The sequence below is a fragment of the Coturnix japonica genome, chromosome 2, assembly GCF_001577835.2.
Source record: "Coturnix japonica isolate 7356 chromosome 2, Coturnix japonica 2.1, whole genome shotgun sequence".
In the NCBI taxonomy this organism is placed as follows: domain Eukaryota; kingdom Metazoa; phylum Chordata; class Aves; order Galliformes; family Phasianidae; genus Coturnix; species Coturnix japonica.
Genome location: NC_029517.1, coordinates 16,928,218 through 16,953,093, shown reverse-complemented (window position 1 = coordinate 16,953,093; position 24,876 = coordinate 16,928,218). Strand labels below are relative to the sequence as shown.

The 24,876-nt window shown below is 37.4% G+C and overlaps 1 protein-coding gene across 2 annotated transcripts in view; it reads left to right on the top strand.

Moving 5' to 3' along the window:
- Positions 1 to 24,876, top strand: part of PLXDC2 (plexin domain containing 2) — a 225,109-nt gene that overhangs the window by 79,484 nt on the left and 120,749 nt on the right. Inside the window, exon 1 of one of the 2 annotated variants that reach the window (XM_032443074.1) lies at positions 22,775 to 22,791. The exons of the other annotated variant lie outside the window; for it this stretch is intronic. The gene's annotated coding sequence lies outside the window, so the exon portion shown is untranslated. Of the gene's footprint in view, positions 1 to 22,774; positions 22,792 to 24,876 lie in introns of those variants that run through there. 2 annotated transcript variants of the gene reach the window in all.

Below are 24,876 nucleotides of genomic sequence, written 5' to 3'. Positions count from 1 at the left end.
GAAAAAGAGATTTTAACATCTATCATTTTTTGTACCCAAAGTGCAAGCATCAAATGTCAGTGGAAATTCAAATTCGAACTAGGACTGGAAGCCAAATTAATTGACAAGTTGTATGTATGCTGTTTCTGATTTAAACAATTTCAGTAATGTCATGCATTTTGTTAGATTTCCCACTGTATTTCAAAGGTCAAAGGAAAACACTGATAACAGATGACAGAATTGCTTGTTTTGCTGATATACACACTAGTACTCCTAGCAAATCTGCTCAACCTATAATTCAAAATTCATCTTCTGAAAATGCCAGCTCTCTTAAGAAACCTTCAACAAATACACTTATGTGAGGCCTTTTCCTGAAATATATACAAGTTGGCTTTTAGTCTGGCAGTGAATAATCTACAATGCTAACATATTATTCCTCTGAGTAATATAGGCACGCATTCAAGAGTAGGAATGAACAGATCATTTTAGCAGAAGTCCAGACATCTGGCAGAAAAAATGGAAGTGTGAAAGTATTCCTCATGTTTAAAAAGTGGGTCAGAAGAATTCAGAAGAGAGGACATCAGTAGTTTAGCATACATATAAAAGTAAATGAAAAGCATCAGGTACGGTATTTATAGACAGATTACCATTAGTAGGCTGAGAAAGACTACTCAGTACATCAGCATGACTGTATCAGGAAAAAGAGGAAATACCTGTAGCTCTTACACTGATATAATAGGAATGTTTTTGTTACAGATGAACAAGATTTTACAAACTTGCTGGTATCTTGTAGCATTTTGTTCTAAATATTACAAAAGAAGATTGAGCTCTCAGGACTTTGAAGCAGATTCTTAGAAAAACGAAGAAAAAAAGAAAGGAAAATGTTATTCTATTTTTGAAGCTGCCTTTTTTTATGATACACCATGGCCTATCATTCTGAAAGCAGCACTAACAGAAGTTGATCATGTTTCATTCTCAATCCACCCATATGAATGAACAAATCTCTCTCAACTCTTGGTTCAAAAAACAGCAGCAGCTGATGTGAGAGTCTACTTTTGCACTCAAGTGTGCTTTGTGGGTTCCACAGGAAGCAGTTATTCCACTGCCTGGCTGCAGTGAGCTCAGGTCATGCATTAATTGTATTGCCCTGTTTATTTTTGCTTATTGACAGAATCTGAAGCAATGGAAAGAAGGAGGAGAGAGAAATGCTTCCCTTATTTATTTTCTTATAACAACCCTAAATGTTCATAAGGATAGTACGATGTTTAGAGGGCATGTGTTGTAGAAGTGTGGAAATGCCTTCAGTCTCCAGGAACATGGAGGAAGTGTGGCACTTCATTCTGTAGCACCGCTGCATGCAAGGAGCAGTAGTACCACACTTATCTGCTGGCAAAGGTCCAGTTTCTGAGAGATTACTGTTCACAATATTATCTACTTCACAACGTCTTATATGGCCTTAGAGAAGATAACAATTTCCATCTAGTTAATCTCCAGCAGTTATAATCTGAATGCATTTATATATATACTCTTGAAATGTAAATTTATTCTGTGCATTTTTAGAATCCAGATGTCATTTTATGTTATAGAGATACTGCTTTCACATTCTGTAATGCAGTAGACAGAAAGCCTCTCTGCCAGTGGTAGGTGTACTGATTTCTGATTTCCTACTTATAGTTAATCAGTTTATTCAGGAAATCTCATGCAAAGATGCTCCCATTCCTTTTCCAAACTTCTCCTATTTCAAAAATCAGAATGAAAACTTTTGACTCTTTTACCCTCTACCCTTCCATATGGCTGAAATCTGGAAAATTCTCTTTGTAGAAATTATTTTGGATATCTGATATCTCAAAGGATTTGTGAAACTTTTTTTTCCTGAAAATACAGGACTATTGGTTATTTTCCTAATTTTTTACAAAGATTAATTTTAATGAGGTATTCACTTTAATTCATAATAGCAGGAAGGGAGGAAGGGAGGGAGGGAGGAAGAGAGGAAGGAAGGGAGGAAGGAAGGATGGAAGGAAGGAACCGAAGTAGTCTTCTCCCATATAAAAAACCTAATTACTTATCTCTACTTACATTACCTGCATATTGTAGGAGGAATATTATGATATTTATGAAATTACCATAGTGCTGAATCTGTAGTTGACAGCAAGATTCATTGGTGGTTGTCTTTTTTGGTTGCTTGTTTGCTTGTTTTTTGTTTGGTTTGTTTTTTATAATTCTCTGTCACAAGTCAAGATTAATGTGATCTCCATAATTATCATTCTCCAATAACTCACGCAGCAAAAGCTACACTCCATGAATAAAGTTGCATCAGTTTTCATCAATGCCACGTTTGCAACTGAGAAGAAGCCCAAATTCCTGATGGAAGTGTACGGAGTAAGATCTTTTGGAGTTGGCATCCTTATCAGCTAATTTAATGGTTGCAAGTAGATGTCAGCAACAGATGTTGATGAAATTAGGTTTTTTTCCTCAGTTCAGATAATTTGACCCATTACTTACTTTTCTAGGCAAAGAGGTTATTTCAACATATTCCCAAATGTTTTTTAGAATTGCTACATGATGTGGGTCGGCAACACAGAACACAAAAAAAGAATTTGCAGTCCTTGTGAAAAGAGATTGAGACACTTAGTATTTCTAGTGTAAGTATGCACTGTATAAATATTTTAATTATATATTATATTTAAATATAAATATTTAAATATTTAATATATTGCAAAGCTTTTCACTTCACCTGTCTGCATTTTTCAGTTCAAGATGTTTGAATTTAGAGAATATTCCACTATCACACAATTTTATGACTTATCAGAAAAAAAAAAAAAATAGTTGTTTGTAAGGACATATTGATGAGCACAGCTTTAATCTTTGATTATGGAACAGCCTTTACTGGTAATTTTTTCAGGGGTTTGTTTGTTTTTTTTGTGTGCTTTGTTTCACATTTCTTTCATTGCTGGTGATGTAGGGTAACGAGTTTTTTTATATTACGTTACATCTATCTTTCTAAAGTATTCTCTAAATAAATTATTTTTCTCTTTTTTCACTACTTCAGAATAGATAAGAGCCTGGAGATGAGAAAGAGGAATTCAGGAATTGCTTAATCCAGTACTGTCTTTTTTGGAGTTAACAGTATTAAATGAACTAATTGCTTTATTTCATCTTTGTTGCCTTAGTAATTGTCACCATTTGCACCTTTGATGTCCTTTACAAGACTAAAGATCCTAACTGGACACTTAAAAAAAAAAAAGTAGTTTTTGCTTTTTTGCAAAGGTGAAATAAGAAAAGAAGCAGCTTTGTGCTTGCTCCTTTTTTAAACTTCTTTTTCCAACAGAAACACATAGTTCTAATTTCCAAATAAGTTTCCAGTGTGGCTTGTTGCAGTCATTGGAAGAACCCTATTCCAAGAAGCATTTTTTTTTCCCTAGTGAAGAAAATGAGCCCTTTTGAGGAAAAAAAAAAAAAAAAAGCTAGGGGAAAAAATACGTGAGAAAGTGAAATAGGTCAGAAGGGGGAAAGAGAAGAAAAAAAATCAGGCTGGGGAAAAGGGAGGGATGTGGATGAGAAGAAAATATGACAGATGTACTATATAAACAGGATAAGGTGGGAATCTATCAATCCACCATGATGATCAAAGGCTCCACTGGAGAATGAAAGAGACCAAGTTGTTGAGGACTGTTGAATTCAAACATGCTACATGGAATCTGTCTGTGTATGGGGAAACTAGCTACTTTTAAGCATATGATTGTTTCCATGAACTAATCACATATATTTATGTACTTGATCTACATCTGAATTTTAGTAACAGAGAATGATTATTCTTTTAATGATGTTTTCATTATTTAAATATATATATATATATACACATTTATATATATATACATTAATACACACACATATATATATATTAATTTTTGTATGTATTTTTAATTAAATTAAATTATTCATAAATCAGTTGTATGTTGCAAGACAGCAATGGAATAGACAGCATGGATATATAAATAACTTTCAGTGAATGAGTGACAGGACACTGAGATCAGCACTGTCTACAGTTTGAAATATATGTTCTCTTCGTAACCTAATTTTATATCAAAACTGGGAACTCTACTTTGAACTATTCCTCTGTTCTTACAATTGATATGCTGTCATCTTTTTTTTTACCAGCTGCATTCTCAGAACTTGTAGGAGTAGATATTTGCCTTTGGTTTAAGCAATGTGTCTTGAATACACAGACAGCTTTTTGTTGCTGTTGTAGCTCTGCTATTTAATATTAGTCTACCTGTTTGATATTATTCAGTGTGATCAGTCAGAGCTGCAGATGAAGCTTTTAGGAAGAAAACAGGACAGACACAGAACAGTTTCAAAGACAACATGTCACCAAGAGGCCCCATGGGAGCAGCAGGAGTCCCAGTAACAGGGAAGTGTCAAACTCGATCCAGGTGGACTGACAAGATTGTAAGATACAGGACTAGAGAAAGCTTAAAAGTGCCTCCTAATCCAAGAGAAAAGAGAGCCAGCCACAGTTTCTCTGACAATGTGCTGAAAACATGACAATTAGTTTATGATTCTTTGTTGCCAGGACTGGGGAGGCCTATACTGACAGATGAATATTATTTTAATGATGTAAATAAGGATGTAAATAAAATAATTATGTCAGTAGACAAAGTATGTTGTGACTTACATTCAGATGAAATACAGTAGGACCGTGCTCATTTCTAAAAAGAGGTGGATAGTATCTCTCTGACAGAGATCACCTCTTGAGAAAAAGAGGGTAAAATATGTATCACTTGAGTGTTCTCTTTATATCAGCTGTTCACCATGTAACAACAGGCCAGTTAATAAATAGTTAAAATTTCCTTTGTCCCAAATGTTTTTTAGCTTAGTCTGATAGCTTAAGCACAGTGTTCATATGATCACTGCACTTTGTCTAGGAAATATTAGATAAGGCAAACCTGTCATCATTGTTTTCTGTAGCAACCCGGCTAAACTAACAGTGCTTTTGAACTCTAGAAGCACAAATTAAGTTTTCTCTGCCTTGGATTAATTCCAGCCATGCAGGAAATTTAATGCTTTGCTCCTTAAAATGTATTTAACTATTCTTGTAGAAGGGATTATGTTGATAACTTGCTTTCTTGAATGAAAAGAAAGCAATAACAATGACGTGTGATGTTTTGTGGTTTGGATATATATTTATATTTTTTTTTAATGGACTTCTGACTTTCTGAAATCCAGGAAACCAAAGTTTGTCCAGCATGAAGGCCTCTCACCATAGCCTGCTACTAACAGTTACTTATTATATTTTTTGAAGCTTTTCATGCTTTGTTCATTTAGGATGGCAATTCTGGAGGATATTTAATTCTATACACTTATAAACTGATTTTTGGACACGTGTGAAGGAGAATTAAATTTATTAATATATGTAGAATTAATTCTGATGAATTATTCAACATGTATGGAAAAAGTGTATAATCTCTTTGGATAATCCTCCCATATTAAAACCTTCAACTTTTTGGGGACTGAACAATGCTCACTGATAGCACAGAGGTAAATTAAAAACAAATCTGTTTCTAATTAGCCAGATGTATTATTCAAAGAACTAGGCTGTCTAGAGTGTGCTTGAATTTTATATAACTGGATCTGAAAAATTACAAAATTCTTGAGCAAATGTAATGGACAGTTTGAGAAAAGATGGTAATTGTGTTCAAAGTCATTAAAAGACAAATATTCACCACATGATGTTTTGGCCTTTAAACAAATATGTTGTTGTTTTTTTTCCATCTGTTCTGAGAAGAAAACTAAATGCCAGATTATTAGAGTTTTCACTATTCACATAGGATGTGGGTTCCTTAAAAGTCTATTTTGCACTGCTTGTTTACCTTTTATTTATTTATTATCTGAAAATATGACTGTGCCATCTCACTACTATCAAAAACTCAGTTTGGTATTTGAATAAACCAGACAGCTCAGTTCAGAAACCAGTGCAATGTGTTAGACTCCATTTTATGTTAATCTGCCAGCTCTCATTAAGGAAATTTTTAAAGGGTCACAGAAATAAACATACTCCAGTGGTGATGTGGTCATGAAGTGTGATATTTGAGGCACTTCTTATAAATAGGAATTAGATTACATTGTGCGTAGAACTGGTAAGACTGTTTGCTGCAGTGCTACATAAAGCTTTAGTCTTCCGTCTTCTGGATGGATTAACTCAATCTGGAATAAGCACTGAAGAAAGGCAAAGGGAAACGGAGAGCTGTCAAGAGGGAGAAAATTGAAAGGCTTTGGCTTACTTAGCATTCTAAAATGAAGGCTGAGCTGGTTGATTCTTATGCTTGATTAGCAGGGTAAATAACAGAGGTGAAGACCTATTTAAGCTGAAGAATAGTAGTGGCACAAGAATAAGTAAGTATATAGTAGTCCTAAATACATTCAGGCCAGAGTTTAGGATACATTTACGTGAAGCTTTTGGATAGCTTTCCATTCAGTTAGTAAGTCCAAGATACCTAAATAGGAAAGGACTTCTGAAACAGGAGAGGTGAAAGGTTTTCTACACTGAACACCAAATGGACTTTCTCATGGCATGTATTGGAAAGTGCTGAGATATGCAGACTTTTATCCCACATTCAGGTCATACAGTGAAAGAGAGAAATGCAGCAGTCTGACTGTGTTCATCAAACTAATGCCTGAAGAAAGGTTTTAGATACTCCAGTGATTAAGGGTCATGTTTTCAAAGGTAAATGTGTCAGAGGACACAAACAAGCATACTGTGGTGCTTTTTTTTTAGTTTTTTTGTTTTTGTTTGATTGTTTGTTTGTTTTTGGGTTGTTGGTTTTTTTAAGACAAATTTTGTTAAGCCTTTCATTTCAATCACCTGGAATTGAGCACTGAAAATCCAGCCAGTTTTCTGCCACGTTTGATATGTATCAAACTGCAAATTTCTCCTTGAGGTCCTTGAAGACAAAGAATAAAATCAATTTGGTATCATATTTTATAAAGAATCAACAACATGAAAGTCAAAATTCTTATAAACTTCTGAATGTTTGAGTTTTTTTAATGATGCTGGCATGTATCTCAGCCTGATATTGCCTATTGGTAAACTTGTAGTCTCAAGGTGTTTCCAGCAACTCATGTAGAGAAAAGGCAATGCTTCTGTTCAAGCCAGTTGTAATCTGTTATGAATGTGTAGTTTTGTGTTTCTTTGAGTCATAGTACTGTGTAAAGCAGAAAATACTAAAAGTATGCATTGCTAAGTCTAAAAGATTATTTGTCAACAGTCTTCTATGCAGCCTTAGTTCTAGGATGTGCCCTAGCACTGCTAGAAGGCAGTATTGAGAAATGTGATGCATTAAGTGTCAGATACATTTGAATTCCATGTTGGCTTAATTTTTTACGGGATCATGAACCTACTTGAAGAAAACTCTGAGAAGAGCAAACTGAATGCATGCACACTGTTTCAGACTGTTACAAATGAAACTGTCATTCTTATTTTCTGTACATTTTGTACATATATTTCATTGTTATTTGCAGCTCAGGATATCTAATTTTGAATTATTTTTCCAAAAAGCAGGTTAAATAAACTGATATGTGTGTAGAAAAAATCTAGGTGTAATCAATTGCAATAATCACCATTATGACAAATATTTTGTAATGTACATGGCTTCATGAAGAATGACAGTTCCTGATGTTTAAAATTAAGCATCTGGCAGCAGCCTCAACTCATCCTGCTCTCTAAGACATCTGCATATCTAACTGCAGTGGCGTCTACATATCTTCGGGGAACACGCAAGGTTAGACTTAGAGAGACAATAGGTGCTCATACTTAAAACAGTAATTTGGGTAGCACTAGGGATATGTAATTCTCATTGAATTAAATTTAGCCAGAGGCAAAAGTGGGGATAAAAAGTTAACTCTCTTCTTAAAACATGAATCATTCTCCCTAAATCTGACCAGTGACAGCATAACTGAGGTGACAGTCTCTCATTAGCTGTTCATTAATTGGTTTTATATTAAGTGTATAGTGGACGTAATTGTGTTTTGTTTTTTTTTTCATTGGGCTTGACATCTCTCTCAGTATAACTGATACTTATTGTCATTGTTTTTAGCACACTCCATTAAATTGCCAATTGAATTATACTGAACTTTAGTATCTGAGGTCTCAAAGTCAAGTTATTTTGGTAGGGGAATATAAAGAATCTTACTTTTCTGCTACTCCTCCCTGAAATAATTCATTTCTGTCAGAACAGCAATTGATTTCTGTCAAACCTGAAATGCTACCTCTACTGTAATTTGAAGAAAATCTCTAGAAGTGGTCAAAAAAGTCAGAAGTATCAAAAGATGTGAGGTGAGGTTCATGGAATTGTGGAATAGTTCGCAGGAACCTCTGGAAAGTATCTGGTCTCACCCTGTTCTAAAGGAGGGCTATCTAGAGCTGGTTGCCAAGGGCCTTATACAGATGTTTTTGGAAGATCTCCAAGGAGGGAGACACAAACTCTCTGGCAGTCTGTGCCAGTCCTCTATCACCTGTACCTGAAATGAAGTTTTTCCTGATGTTTAAACAGAACCTTTTGTCTTTCAGTTTGTGCTCATCATCTCTTGTTCTGGCACTGGGCACCACTGAAAAGAGCCTGGCTCTATCATCTTTGCACCCTCCCTTCAAGGATAAGTTCCCTCTTCTTCAGCTGAACAATCTGAGCTCTTGTAGCCACTCCTCAGTCCCCTGATCATCTTGATGGCCTCACAAGGAACTCTTTCCAGAATGTCCAGGTCTCTCAACCTGGGGCCCAGAGCTAGACACCAGGTGCAGCCTCCCCAAAGCTAAGTAGAAGGGAAGGATCACATCTCAAGAACTGCTGGTGATACTTTTCCTAATGAGCTATAGATACGATCTTCTTAGTGGAAAGGGCTTTTTCTGCAGGATTGTTTTCCAGCTGGGTTCCCCTAGAATGTACTGATGCATGGTATTCCTCCTCAGGTGCAGGACTGCATGCTTCTTGTTGAACTTTGTCAAATTACTATCAACCCAAAAGAGGCTCCCTCTTGTTCTGTTGTTTCAGGTTTGAGCTTTTCTTAAAAAGTGGACTAAAATGAAATCAGACGTTATTTAATTTCCTTTAATGTGAAACTCTGTGAATATATTGGACAAAGGGATGTACAAATGTCAGAGAGCTCAGCAAAAAATGTGATCATTGAAACTTTGGTACCCCTGCAAAGTGCTGTTTAAACAAATAGCTTTTCAAACCTTACTCAAAACACACACTAGTTGAAAGTGTTATTTTGCTATTACAAAAAAAGTCTCCAAAAAAGTTATCTCCCCTTCAGCTCAGTAGAAAGTCTTTGACACAAAAAGAATTACACTGGCAAATTAGTCACCGGATGTCTGTCCATCTTCATCCTTCCAAACATGTTTAGAAGGTGACACCTTTGGATAGTCAGGTAGTTAATATAGTCACTTCATTAGCTAAGAACAACACATGGAAGAAAAAATCAGGTCTCAGTAAATTAATTGAAAACCCTCATTGACTTCAATGAAATCAGTGCTTGGCACTTCTGAGTAAATTGTCAGTGGAACAGCAGCTGCAAATCCAAATCTGTGTCTGTAGACTGCACACAGATTTGAATTTATCTTGTAATTAGAAGAATGGCTGTAAAATTCAAGGTAAATATATATTTACCAGGTTGTTCCAACCATGGAAGGGCATTGACCCTGGGTGGCCCTTTACACTACTCAGGTAATGTTCTGGTTAACTGAAAAAACAGCAGAGCCCTTCACCTCTGATCTTAAAGAGCAACATTGTGTAGCAAATTCTTCATATTAAATGAAATAATCTGTTTATAAGTAATAATTTTATAACCTGTGTTACCTTACTGTCTTTATTTTTATTGTACTCCTGTTAATCACCTCAAGAAAACATCCCACCATCACAATAAAGGCCTCTTCAAACAATTATCTTTCACCCTCCACAGTTAGCAGCTATCTTGAGGACTTACTTAAATAAGCTTTTGTCTTCGTTTGTATGTCTGTTGCTGTCAATAACAAAATTAGTTCTGACCACAAAGAAAGTAAAAGGAAGTCCTTAAGTCTTTCCAAATGCTGGCTTCCTGTTGTAGTAGTTACAGATGTTATTTTATATCTTTTTTATTATATTCTATAATTGACAACAGATAAGCTTTAAGGTGTTTGACACTACACGGTTCAATTAGTTATACATGTGCTTCCAAGTACTTCTCCTTCATGTGTAGTCTTGGGTAATGCACGCTGCAGTGCTTGTTTTCTGTTTCATTAGGCTTGGCAGAAACACTGGTACTTTGAGAGAAAGCTATATGAACCGTACTAGAGCCTGCTTTTGACACTGGTCTTTCAACAGAGCCTGTTTCAGAAGCAGAATTGCTCCTGGAGAATGGTCACTCACTATTGAGATGAATGAAGAAACTACGCTGCTTGCCTTTGGTTTCAGTCAGGTGCACACAGAATACATTAATGGAGCAGAAGCTGTTCATGGCAGAGTTAATCTGGCAAATTAGTGCCTAGGCTAGACTAGTCTAGGTGTAAAATCCATTTATAAAAAGCTTTATTAGAGTTGTTGTGTTCAAATGGGCATTGTATTCTCTCCTGTGAAATAGTGATGCATAGAAAGGAATATATCCCATGGTTCTCAGAGCTGCATTTAGCTACATTATATAAATTTATTTCCTATTATACAACAGAAGAGATATTCACTCTTCCTGCACCCTAGTAAATGTGGTTTTAGCTCATCAATAGTTAGTGGTTTGTTGTAGCTACAGTAATGGGAGGACAGTTTGACTAGATGATCTTGTAGGTCCTTTCCAATCTTGCAATTCTATGATTCTATGATTCAGATGTATCCAAGCCATTTCCTTCCAGTCTGTATATCTTGAGATTTCTGTCTGTAGCCTGTCCTATGGGTAAAGTGAATGTCAGTGTTGAATGCTATTTTGGTAAATGCTGCCCATGCTTCCTCATACTGATAATTCAGGTTGTCCGCTGAAAAGATGTACTCATAGATCTACAGGTTACTGTATGATGGAAGAAGCATAAACTTCAAATATGAAAGAAAAAAAGCCTTTTGCACACCAGGAATTCTGCTGCCATTTCTGGGACTACAGCATGCTGTGATAATAAAGAGCAAACGCAAGACTATGAAACACTTAAGTAAAGAGGAAATGCCTATTTGCTTAATATGGCATGGTCCAGAAGATTTGAAAATAAGTTGTATGCACATATCATTGATGTGAAGAAACCTCTACTGTGAACATGATTGTGACATAGAACACAGCTTTGTTGTACTGCAGGAGTTTACACTTGAGATTCAGTATTAAATATTCTAATTTGGGGATTTGATTAAACCCTTTGGTTTGAAACTTCTTTATTCTCTCTGAAGCACATCTATTCTGAGGGCTGAAAAGGATTTTTTTCAAAGTCAAAATGACAGGCAACTCAGAGAAGGCGATGCCTGCAGTGCAGTGCCCTTCTACATGATCCTGCCCTCACACTGCAGCTACGGACAGCTGATGGCAGAAAGGGGCTCAGGGGGTGTCCTGCCTGGCTCTCTCTGAACCACAGTTGTCCCAGGGCTGCAAGGACTGCTGACAGCAAGGGAAGTCAGACCAGCAGGCAGTGTTCTGAGCAGTGTAAGCATCTGCAGTGTTGTGTCCCCCTGCCTCCTGGCTGCTGGGTGCAAACAGCTGTCCACAGACCACAGTGCACTTGGCAGTCCTGCGACTTTATCACCCAGTCTACCTCAGGGCAGTCTGTTATTATTAACTTGCCTGTGTGTCAAGCATGGTTTAGTGTTTCAGCCTCTGGTACTTTTTACTTGCAGAGTCCTTGAACTTCTACATACCTTCTCAATTTTAATGTTTTTTAAGAGATGCTTTTATTCTGCAAATACAACATTTTCCTTATGAGAAAGCAGGGGTAGCAGGAGGGAAAAGTCTTTCCTTCAACTTGCTCAAAAAGAAACTGAGTTTCACCTTCCTCATGAATTCCATAACTTTCTGTAAGACTGTTCCTCTTTCTTGTAAACCTTTTAGTCAGTAAGAATGTACAATGATTTATATCAAAGAAAAAGTAATATAGTAAAAATGAGATAGTAGGTACTTTGATATATAGCCTGAAGAAGTCAAGGTCCTCTATTACTTGTGCTTGCAGTGGCAAAGGAAAATGGGAGCTTGCTGGGAGACCCTGGAGTAAAAACTGCAGGAGAAGGTCATCTGTCTATGCCATAATGTTCTTCATCTTGTGGTGCGTGTTTACCAGGTTAAAGCAGAAAGGGCTATTAAGCTGCAAGGAGAAATTGGAAAACCTCCTCTACCTTGAAACTTGGTTGCATATTTAAAGTTTCTTCTTTATCAGATGATCTCTTGCATCATCACCCACACAGCTACAATTAAGGCCAGGATAAACAGGATGCTGAAATAAAATGCTGCAGCATACATACAAGCATTACAGATGTCTGTGCAACCCACACAACTCTCTCTCCCAGCAGCTGGATGCAGGAGCTTTAGGGCCAAGGACATGCTGGACTGCCTCAGTGAGGCTAGTGCTTAATATCTCTATCACTTCTGTTAATGCTCTGGGGTTGGTACTGGGGCACACTGTTCTTAATGTGTCCTTTGTGCATGAACAAAAGAGGCAGGAATCTCACTTGCAAGGCTGCTGTCTTGTTCTGAGAGCAAAGCTGGGTTGGCAGTTTTGTGGGCTTTTTTAATTGTTGGTGAGTCATCAGCTTTTCTAGATTGAGAAAATGAACTTAAATTTTTCTTGCAGAGGCATTTTTAAGATATAGGGAAACACTGTAATGCATAGCTTCATGTCTGAGTCACACCAGGGATTTACCTGACTCAGAATCCAGCACATAAATTCACTGTTATTTCAGCAATCAGACGATGTAAGATGCTTTAGAAAATGCTGTTGCTATTAGGCTTCTACTGGCAAGAAGTTTATTATCAACAGTTATATTGAATCTAACTGTACATATTCACTCTTCAGTCAGTTGCATTCAGAAATTCAAATTTAGAGCACTTGGCAAAGAATTCTGTATAGCTGTTGATATCACTGCCATTTACCTGCAGGACTGAGTTACACAGTCTGACTTGGTTTGATATCACCTCCAGGTAAAACTGTGAAGAAAAGTGCAGCATCTGTATCCTGAAAAATGTAACAAGAACTGAATGACAAAACCTGGATAATATTTTATATGACCTCCTCCTCAGCTCTATAGTTACTACACAAACATTTTATTGTAAAGGAAGAGCATATTACCTGGAGTGCTAAGGAAGTTGTCAAAGGTTCATAAGAACTTTGTCTTCAGGTTGTGTTTACTTTTTTGTGCAGTTTGGTTATTTTTTCTTTCCTCCCAAGAAAGAAGTTTGTCTCTTTTTTGACACCATTTGCATTGTTATTGTTTATCTGTATGCAATATAGTGCATGTAAGCCCATGTAAAGCTGATCAATTTCCAAAGATTAGCAATGTATTTTTATTATGAGATTGTCATGGGATGTTGAAGGTTATGCACTTCATGCTTTGCCTGTCTGCATTTTCAAACGCTGAAGCACAAGCCTATTTCGTTTTTATTCTTCGGTGCATTAAATGTCTGTTAATGGCTTCCCCAAGCCAACAGGCATCCGTATCAGTCAACTCTTATTCAGCTCAAAATTAGACAAGGAAAACACAGTAACTTTTCTGTCTCCACAGAGTGAATGATTGAGAACTGATAGCAAATGTGTTTAGAGTAATTTTAGGATTATATACAGCTATTAGAACAACAGTTTCCTTGGAAAATTGGAAATTATTTGGGAAGTTCATGAGAGTTTTGTTTCTCTTTGCTTTTAAAGTACCAGAATCTCTATATTAATACTTTGTCACTCTTTTTGGTTTACTCTTCCTAATGGCCTGACTGCATTTTTAATATATTTGAGCTTTAAGACTGCAGTAGTGGCTGTCACGTTAAAGCTCCTCTTCTACTTCTGGAAACCTAAAGAGTAAATCTTAGCTGATACTCTGCATGTGCTGAATTTCTTTCTCTCTGCTGTGCCAAACCTTTGTTTCTACTTCTGTATTTTACAACACTGAAGTTAATTTATAAAAATAATTATACTTTCTGACACTTGTAAATTCACAGAATCACTGAAGTCAAAATGAAGATAAATAACTTAATTACTGGTAAAACTTGCTTAGCTTGGTGAAGAGGTTTTGCATCCTGAAGAATGCTGTTTGAAACACTTTCTAAAACACAGCTGGGGAACCAGTCATTAACCTGAAATATTTTCCCATGCATTCGTGAACTAATTTAACAGCCAGTCAGTTTTCATTGATCTAGATAAACTGTTTTACCAAAGTAGGTAGAAAATATTGTAAAATATAGAAAATTGACTTCATATAAATTAATCTAACAGACATGAATGATGGTTAGGCTACATATTCTCAGTACATCTAAGAACAGACATCCAAGTCTCTACATTTCACAAAGAAAAAAATATATATGAAAGCAGCTAAAAATAATTAAAGATTTATAAAAAACTATTTCTGTTGCCCTATTATATAACTTGAATGTGATTGAAATTTCCTTATATCAAACCAAAATCTAACATACTTATTACTCATATTTATTTGTTATTTTGTCCAGTCGTGCTCTTTCCATTTGCCATTATTATATACATACATGCACCTTATACTCAGGTCTCCTTTTAAAAAGCAGAAGTCAGCTGTTTGGTTTATGAGCATTATTTTAAGTGATTAATTCATAGAAACCTAAAGATTAAAAGAATTATCACATGGTAAAATTTTCGCTAGGGATATATTATACATTAGAGGAATTAGCCCTGCAGCTCTGTTTGAACCTTTTTTGAAGAAGAAGAAGAGCACAAACAAAGCTGCTTTGTAAAAGCTTTCTATGGCAATCCCTGGTCTTGTCCTCCAGGCCTCTGTGGTGCAGATGCAATAAATCTCAGTCTGAATTAGGAAAATAAACTTAGTGACTGCATTAATCATTAACTTTTCCATATTATAGTATAATGTACTGTTTGTAAGGTGATGACCCTACTGTTCTTCATTTCCAGAGTTTACAGTTAAATAATTTATGCTTTCAAGTTATGCATCTATTTGTCTCTGTCCAGCTGTGTCTTAAATATTAACTTACTTTTTAAAACTAATATGTATATTTCTATCTAACATTACTCTGCCAATGAAAATCGGGAAGTCATCCATACTTCTTTTACAGCCTTTTTCATTATCTGTGTTTTTCTAACCCGGAGTAGAAACCCTAATTTCAACTACATAAAAATCGATATATTTTACATCTGCATTAATAGCTTGTCCTTCTGAACTCTGAGAAGGTTTTGAAAAAAGCTTCCTCCTTTGTCTTGACATCTGGCATTACCTGAGTGACTTTCTAAATGTGGTGGGTCAGTCAAGCCACTGAGTTTTCTAACCTTGACCCAAGTTTATTTCTACCAATATTTTTATTCACATTTCATACATCAGGGACAAAGGAAGGACTCTCAATTTGACAGAAACACCTGTAGAGATTTCATAAGCATAGAATAAGGTTTGCTTCCAAGCAGTTCATGCTTTTCATTTAGTATTAATTAAATAATTAGGTAGAAGGCATAGAATCATAAATCCTTAGAGTTGGAAGGGACCTCTGAAAGCCATCTAGTCCAATTACTCTGCAATGAACAGGGGCACCACCGTTAGATCAGGTGGCCCAGGGCCTCATCCAGACTTGCTTTGAAAGTCTCCAGGGATGGGGCATCATTCGTATCACTAAGTAACCTGTTCCAGTGCCTCACCACCCTCACTGTAAGAGAATTTTTTATATATATCTGACTTAGATCTACCCTCTTTGAGTTTGAAGCAGTTTCCCCTTTCAACATCAAGATTCAAAGATAAAAAGATAACATTAATTATGACTTCAGATGGTGCACTACTTGTAAGTTCTTGCTTAGTTGCTCCAAAATTTTGCTTGGCTAAGATAGAGCCAAGAAACTTGTTTCCTAGGTTGGTACGTGCAACGCTGCAGTCTGAAAGAGGATTTTAAGCATTTTGGAACAGATTATGAGGATTTCTTTGCTAAGTTGTAAGTGGGCTGCTTTGTTTGTTTTTGCTGCGAGGCTTCACTGCTTGGTATGGAAGCTGTAACTTGTGAAAGAGATTTCTGTAGAACTGGCTTTTGTATTAAAAATTTGAACAAAAAAGTAAATGTTAAATTTTCTTCTTAAAAATAAAATATGGGCAAAGACATCTACTAGCGAAGTTCCAGATTTACTAAAAGTATCTTTGTATGTAACTGCATCTTCACTGTGATTTTAAAATAGTGGGTAATGCTTTTGCTTTATCTTGACTAAAATGTCAAATGAAATCAAAACAGATGGCATGCAGATTATCACAAAATGTCTGCATGGATGTAGTTGTTGTAGGTGAGAACATGGATCCCACATTTGAATACATCTGTGTATTTTTGCAGTTCTAAAGGTTTCTGTGGTGCAGGCACAGTCAGTGTACCTGCGTAGCCTGGCCCTGCTTGCAGGGGTGATCTGCTGGGTGCTGCCTTGCAGGTGAGTCTTCCCTTAACATGACAGTCAAGGCTCTGTGATTTCCCTCTGAAAGGCTGGGATTTTAGAGATAACTTGCACAGGGATTCAAATAAGCAGGCATTCATTTTCCTTATTAAGGACTGGCCCAGTGCATGACAAAGTCCAGAGTTTGGGTCTGCTGTTGGATCTGTGTGTGTGTCTTCTTGGTTGAAAGCTTAACTGGTATCATATCAATGTACTTTGTTTAGCTAAATCACAAAAACAAAGGTAAATGCAGAAATTTGTTTTTCTGCCAGGGTGTGTGGGTTGTTGGTTTTTTTTTTTTTCTTTGTTTGTTTGCTAGTTGTTTGTTGTTGTTGTTTGTGTGTTAGTTTCTAATTAAAATGTCTAGTATTCAGAAACTACCTTATTTGTCTGCTACAATTACACTGCTGAGTAAGAAACAGGGGGTCTTTGCAAAAAGCTGAGTCAATTAGTTTTAGCTAACTGAATCTGAAAAGCAGAGCACGTGATCTTTTGGCCCTGTTCTGAGAGCAACTAAGCCAGTGTTTCAGACAGCAAGCTTCTGAATATCAGGCCCAGGAAAAAAATGTCACAGATTATTAGAAGTGAGATGGATGGAAGCAGGCTTTACTGGAAACATTGGCTAAGCTTACATCATAATTGCTGTGCTGAAGCAGTAAACAGCTGCTGATCCTGTGATCTTTCTGGTGAAAAACAAGCATTTGTTGTAGTTATTTTTCAGATGTATGCTGTTGTTTGCATGGTATTTCAAGAGTACTGCTTGGTATTTATATCATTAGCTCAGTGTTCTACATTACAATAAATGTGTTTACTTATTACAGAAGCACTGACCCTTAAAACATCTGCTTCTCAGCTGAACATCCACGGCTCAGTGGGTGTGGGTAGCTTCTGTTAGCCACTCTTTCATAATATTTTGCAGTCTTTGGCAAGCATTTTGAGTCTGATTCTGACCTCAGATGCACTCCTGTACAATGGGAATAGCTGCATTCGAGTCAACAGCATTCTTCCAGTTTTATGTCAGTGCTAACTGAGGCCAGAGGACATTGCAGTGAGTGGGCCGCAACCTAATTTTTGCCTTCTGGAGTTCTATAAGCAGAAAATATAAACTGCAGTGGCTTAAGACTAATGTCAAAGAAGCTCTCACTCTTCTTGACACTGACTAATAGAAAATATGGTAAAAAGTTAATCAAAACATCATGAAGTAAAAAAGGATTATGTGTTTGTTAGCACCACTACAAGATGCAATCATAGTCTGAAGGTTTTGAAAGAGATCACAGTATCACAGAATTGTAGCAATTAGAAGGGACCCCTAAAGTAGACCTCTAGTCCAACCCCTTGCTAAAGGAAGTTCCCTACAGTAGGTTACATAGGAAAGTATCCAGGAGGGTTATCTTCAGAGAAGCCAGCTTCACAACCCCTCTTGGCAACATTTCATTGTTCTGTCACCTTTGGAGTAAAGACTTTCCCCATGTTTGTATGGAGACTACTATATTTCAGATTGCACCAATTGCCCCCTGTTCTTTCATTGGGCATTGCTGAAAAGAGCCTGACCCAACCAATTGACTCCCACCTGCTAGTTATTTATAAGCACTGATAAGCTTCCCCTCAGCCTTCTCTTTTCCAGGCTGAACAGTCTCAGCTCTCTCAGTATTTCCTCATACAGGAAATGCTCCAGGCCCCTCATCGTTACCGTGGCCCTTCTACTGGAATCTCCAGAAGTTCTCTGTCTTTCTTGAACTGGGGAGCCCAAAACTGGACACAGCACTTCAGATGTGGCCTCATCACGGCATAGCAGAAGGGGAGGATCACCTCTCTCAACCTGCTGGTCACGTTCTTTTTAGTGCACACCAGGATACCATTGGCCTTCTTGGCCAGAGGGGAACAGTGCTGGCAAATGGCAAACCTGCTGCCCACCAGGACATTCAGGTCCTTCTTTGCAGAGCTCCTCTGTGGCAAGTCATCCCTTAACCTGTACTGATGCGATTATTCCTTCCCAGATGCAGGTCTTGGCCTTGTTGAACCTCATAGGGTTCTTCTCCACCCAACTCTCTAGCCTGTACTACTGTAACATGTCTTTTTGTTCTGTATGTCTCTGGTCTCAATGCCTAAATCCTGGTCAGTGACTCAGAAGCTTATTTTGGAGAAGATGAGAGCTTTGATTGCTCCATAACCTGGGGGAATGGCTGGAAATACTATCATCATCTTTTCCTGCAGTGTAGAGAAGACAATATTAAAATATCAGTGGTTGTTATTGAAATGGGGGAAAGAAATACTTTAAGGGCTTTGATATCATAATCCCAAGCAATCTGTCTCTTGGTTTGTGATCCATGTCTGCTCTGTCTTTCATGTCTGAGTCTTGCCCTTCCACCTCCATTATATCCTGTTCCAAGGCCAGGGAAGGAGCAGCTCCATCTCAGATTTATCCCTCTTTAGCTGTACTATTGTATCCTCTGCCATGGGGGCCACATGAGAGGAGTAAAGATACTCAGTAATTCAGAAAACACTGTTTTCAGTCAAGATGTCTTCAGTATTCTACTGGTTGTTAATTAAATGTGATTAAATTATTATGAGGAATCAGTGATTCTCTGCAACTTATCTCAGAGCACAGCCATTAACGCATCCTTAAATCTTTATGCAGTTTTTTTTTTATTAATCCATTTTTTTAAAATGGATTAAACTGTTACATTTTTCTAGTACATATATCTAACGTTGACAACACAGTTTCCACGAGTTGAATGGGCTTTCCTAAGAACTTCAGGCTATACAAAGCTTTTGAGGTAGATGACAGCTATCGAGGACCAAACACAGTAAAAGCTGGGTTACACAATACACAGAAACATCTTGATACTGTTAACTGACATATAAATAAACCACATTCACACCCTGAATGAAACCATTTGTTAATGAAAAGTAACCAATGTTTTATTTGTAGCTTCTTTTTGATGTGGAAGACAGTTTTGATATTTCCATGCCACAATTTTAGCACGTCTCCCTAAATAAAGGAAGAAATATCTTGATAAAGCTATTCTGATGTTGATGATGTCCTGTGGAAATTGGTGATTGAGCATGGAGAATGGAGCAACAGATGGCATAGCCCCACATGAGGTCAGTAAGCTGTGGAAATAAAAAAACTGCCAATCCTGAAATTAAAAACAGGTGGCAAAAATATCACTTGGAGACTTGGCATCTGTAAGTAATCAGTTACTGTAAGAGCCTTGGTCAGGCACAAATTAACTTCATTGCTGATTGCATTTTCAATAAAAAGAGCAGAAAGCAGCTGTATTTATTTAGAATCACAATACAGAATAGAAATACAAGAAAGTGTTTCAAACTACTTTGGTGTTTTTTGCTTTTTTTTTTTTGTAGTTGTATTTTTTTATTTTTTGGGGGGAGGGGGGTAAGGAGGAGTAGCTTGGTTTATTTGTTTTTTTTTTCTCTCCCCTTTTATTTTTATTTGTGGATAGAAAAAAAAATGTTGTTTTTTGTTGTTTTTTTTTATACAGTACAACAGTTTCAGCAGTGCTGCTGGGATCAAGGCTTCTTCTTACAGCTTTCAGACTGTTTCTCACAATTTCTACATAGCTTCACACTACTTAAAAGTGCAAACAAATAAATACAGTACATCTGTATTTGATTTTGGGAGACTTGATTTCCAATAAGGAACTGCGAAGGCTGTTTTGACTAGAACCATACTAACAAGGGATGTTGTGTTCTTGAACTTGATCCTTTAAGGCAATCTTTCCTCCTCTCCACACATACTGTTTACCTAACTGATAATATGTGTGCTTGACTGACCCAACAATGATTTTCCTAGTAATTGTAGGGACTTACAGTGCAGGCAGTGTGTCAGTGGGTGCTATTTTGAGGAAGTTAAAGATTAGCATAGCTACTTGTATGCCATATTGAAGTTTTGATCAGTTTCAAAGCATATAAACAGGAGTCAGTATAAGCTGGTGTTGTAACAGATGTTACTGTGTGGGCTGCTTGCCTATTTGAAATATGTCCAGAGGGAGAAAACAAAAGAAAAAAAGTACATTAAAAAAATTGTGTTGATCACCTAAAATATTCCAAGTGCGAAGGATTTCAAGTTATTCAGGAAAAAAGAAGCTTTGGTCGAAGGAGTAAATTAATCCAGTAATGTTAGAGCCAGAGCAACCTTTAGAACTGTGGTATTTGATAGGATTTAAAAACAGGCTAGATGATCTCCACCTGATGTTGTATGAGATATATAGATTTGTGAGAATGTGGCGGTATCTGCTTCCAGAAATGTGAGAGTCCATTACAGCTGAAATCAACTATTTTCCAAGGCTGGATGTTTCAGAGAGGCTCTCACCTCCAGTGAGATTACATGCCATACAGGACACAGCTTGATATCAAAGGGTCACTGCGGCTCCATGAGCCCACGGAAATCACTAGATTGTCAGGAAGACACACACTTACATTTATGTACTCCAGAAATTATGATTATAATTCTAAGTCTTGAACTGAGTGCAGATAGTTATTATCTTTTAAGGAAGAAATCAACTTATTTAAAGAGAAGAACTAGAAGATCAAGGTGGTTGTCTGGTGGAGATGTATTTCTTGTTGGGATGATGTTCAGGAAGCGCTACTAGGCCACTGTGAAAAAATTATGCCTCTTAAAGATTCTTAAGCCGGGCACCTGCAATATGTAAAATGCTTAGTCACGTCAAGCAATGCCAGTGAAAGTGATTAGTAATATAAAATATTCACAAATTTGTGTTTCAACAGAGATGTTTCCACATGGGCCCACTTCCCAGCCCATATGCAAAGATCATTATCCTTTTTCTGGCAACAGAACAATATTCCTGTGGCAATTGTAGCAATTACTTACATGGAACAATAAATATCAAACACACTCTTAATGTGAGTTTAACTTTTAAATGTGGTTTAATAGCTGAATACAGAGGAAGCAGCATCCTGTGACTAACCAGCTCTCTGCAGACCACCAGCAAGTACTCTCCTAATGACAGCAATGTACAGCATATGTTTTCCAGATTGTTTTGTGAGATGTAAAGATGTCCATTTCTTGGATGTGTAGTGCATCTTGCAGCAGAAAAATACTAAAACTCTGAGTTTTCTAAAGTTGAAGTTATCTATCTGCCCACAATATAAGAAAATATAACAAAAGTATAAAGTATAAAAAGCTGCAAAGATAGTGAAGGGTCTGGAGGGCAAGATGTATGAGGAATAGCTGAGATCTCTGGGTTTGCTCAGTGCAGAACAGAGGAGCTGAGGGGAGGCCTCATGGCAGCTTCTCACAGGGAGCGCAGCACTGAGCTCTGCTCTGTGTGACAGCAACAGGAGGGAACATCAAGGAGCTGTGTCAGGGGAGGGGCAGCTGGGGGTTAGGGAATGGTTCTTCTCCATATCTGATAATAATGTGAGATATGAACAGTCTTGATTTTAAAATTTAAAAATATATAGAAATTCTTTTCCTAAAACTGAGAAAATATATAATAGCCAAATAGCTCTCAGGCTGGTTGAGTAGCTTATTGGAGCAGTGATTTCCTCACTCTGTGCAGAGCTCCACAGAGTCTTACTCTCCCCTAAGCTGCTTCATCTTCCTCTGACAGGTCACTGAAGAGTATAACATCTAATTTCAGGCAATAATGTTGGGAAGAGGCAGCAGGCAAGTGGGACCAGAAGCTGTGGCTGAGGGTAAGACACAATCTGGTTGTGCAGCAATGCCTCTTCATTCTGCTCTGCTTCTCCTCCCTAGGAGGCAGGTTGAAAAGAAGGGGTGTAGTGCAGGGACTGACACCATGCAGCTTCCTGAGTGACCAGAGAGACCAGGTAGCTGTAGAAAAAGGAGTGGTTGATTTGATAGGTGATTTACTGAACTGGGAACAGGAGAAAACCTGAGGAAACATCTGAGAGAAGGATTTCCCTGTATAGTTCTCTAGCTGGTTATGAAGGAATTGCAAGGGCTTTGGGTGATGGAGCTGCTAATTAAAGTCAGATATCAAGACACAGGAAAATTAACTAGATAGAATGGTCTATGGAAAACTGTTGATCAGCCTGGACCTCTGATTAACCACCTGAGGCAAGCAACAAGTCAGCTGCAGGAGCACAGGTGAAGGTAATTCAGCTGTGCTACCAGATAGGGTGGAGCTTGGCTCCACCTCTCCCAGATCTCAGTTAAGGGCATACTACCACTAAGTCAGGTTCTTTTTCTCTGAAGATCACTCCTTTGTGGAGTTTATTGTGAACCTTCAACATTGGTGAGCGTTTTCCTTTTATCATGATAATCTTTTGCATGAAGCATCTGTATAACCTTTGTTTATCTACTGACTGTATTACTGCCCAATTGTACAGATGGGAAGAACACTGGAGGAAATAGTTTGGGTTCTTATACTCAGGGCAGGAAAAGGGGGATTTGCGCGTGGGGAAAGGGAAACACAAGAAAAGTAGAGAGGCGTTTCAGTTTGCAAACATCTGTGTGTCAGTATGTTACAGATCTGCATGTGGTTGTTTAAACTGGTGTTTATGAATTTACTGGTATGTAAAGCTTAAGTTACAAAACAATCTATTAATGAGCCCATGTTTACCATGAAGGATGGTAATACATGAGAATATTAATGGTACTGAAAGTTCTCTCCCTCAGAAAACAAACATCTCTGTCAGTCTAAGCAGCTTTCAGTTTCCTTACTTCAGTGAAACTGCTGTGGGTAATACATCACATCATTGTTTTTTCCCTTCTTACTGCATTCATATGAGGGGAGGAGGAGGATAAATATGCTGTCCTTTATTACTTTTCTCCTCCTATAAGCGATAGATACTTTCATTGTCTTTTTATATAGAGATGATATGAGACAGATGCTTCAAAACTGCTTAGCAAAATCATTTAAAGGCAAGCATACGTTGTGTTGAAAACCTACAGTTTTTAGAACACAAGATAAGTTTGAGGCAGAAGAATCTGTGACTTTTTGGTGTGTTGTTAATGGAAAGGAGAAAATGGCCACTAGGAATTAAGCCATAGTCTCTGGTTAAGGATCTTGAAAATCCTTGTGGATCCATTCCAACTCAGGATATTCTACCATTCTATGATTTTAAACAACAGTTGTTTGAAAGTCTGTGGTTCATGGAAGTGTCAGCGGTTTTGGTGGCTTATTTAAAGCCCAGTTATGTGCTCAGATGCACCAAACTATGAGAAGCTTCCACATAGCTTGACATAAAATCTGAGATTAACAGCTTTTGCCTTTGAAGCAAGTGGGTATTTGTTGTCAACATCCATTACTGTTAACATCGATTAATAAACTTTTGTTTCCAAATGTGCTTAAGGTTGCAGATGTGATAAAGGACATGAGCACTGACAAACTCTGTGCTGTCATAACAAATTTGTAGGTTTCAAACTCTCAGATGTAATTAAAGCCTTGTGTTGCTTGCTGTTAATACTTAAATTCCACACATTTGTGGGTGTGGGAGCTACCTGAAAATGAGAACCTGTAAACAGGTGTAGGTAATATCCTAGTGGTTAAGGCACTCCTAGGTAGTGGGGCAAAGAGCTTGAGGCTCCTCTTACCCTGGAGGAGATATTCCATCTCCTGCTTTTGAAGTTCTTTCAAAACATATTGCAGTCTAATTGGAACAGGAGAACAAGGACAGTTTATAAAATTGTGGGAATATGGCTAGCTCTGTTTTAAGAAAAAATTATGCTGCATTTTGAGAACATTCTTTTGCAACGAGCACACTATTTCTGAAAACAGAAAGCAGGAGCAATTGAGCTACTCAGGCAGAGAAGAAAGGTGGTCAAGCCAGCTCATGGTCAGGCAGGGTTGCCAGATTCCTTTACTGACTGAGTTTGCCTGGATCCTTTACTGCTAGATAGCACTGCCCATAGATTTATCTGAAAAAATCACAGAATCACAGAATAAAAAAAAAAAAAAAAAAAAGTGTAGGCTTGATGGCAGTAGTTGTTTTGAAAGTAATAGGTATGTGGGACGTACAGCAAGCATGCACCAGTGTGTACAAGCTTAGTAGCCACTTGTCTGGGACATTTAGATCTGGGAATTGATAGTTTACCCCTCTGTAACAGACATGGAATTACATATCTGTAGTGATTAAGCAGTTTCTGTGTGCGAGTAAATAAGGTGTGCATGTTGAGGAAATCAGTCAGGATTCAGCTAAAGAACAAATTACTTTAACATGAACTATTTAATGGAGTGGAACTGACAGCCATGTGGAGAGTGAGAGTTTTTAGGCATTAAGTTCAGCAGCTGAGAATTGCATGAAATGTAAGTGGTTTGGCAAGTGTGAATATAGGTGGCACTGAAGCAGTGTTTCTGCCCTTCTACTTCTCTTCACTA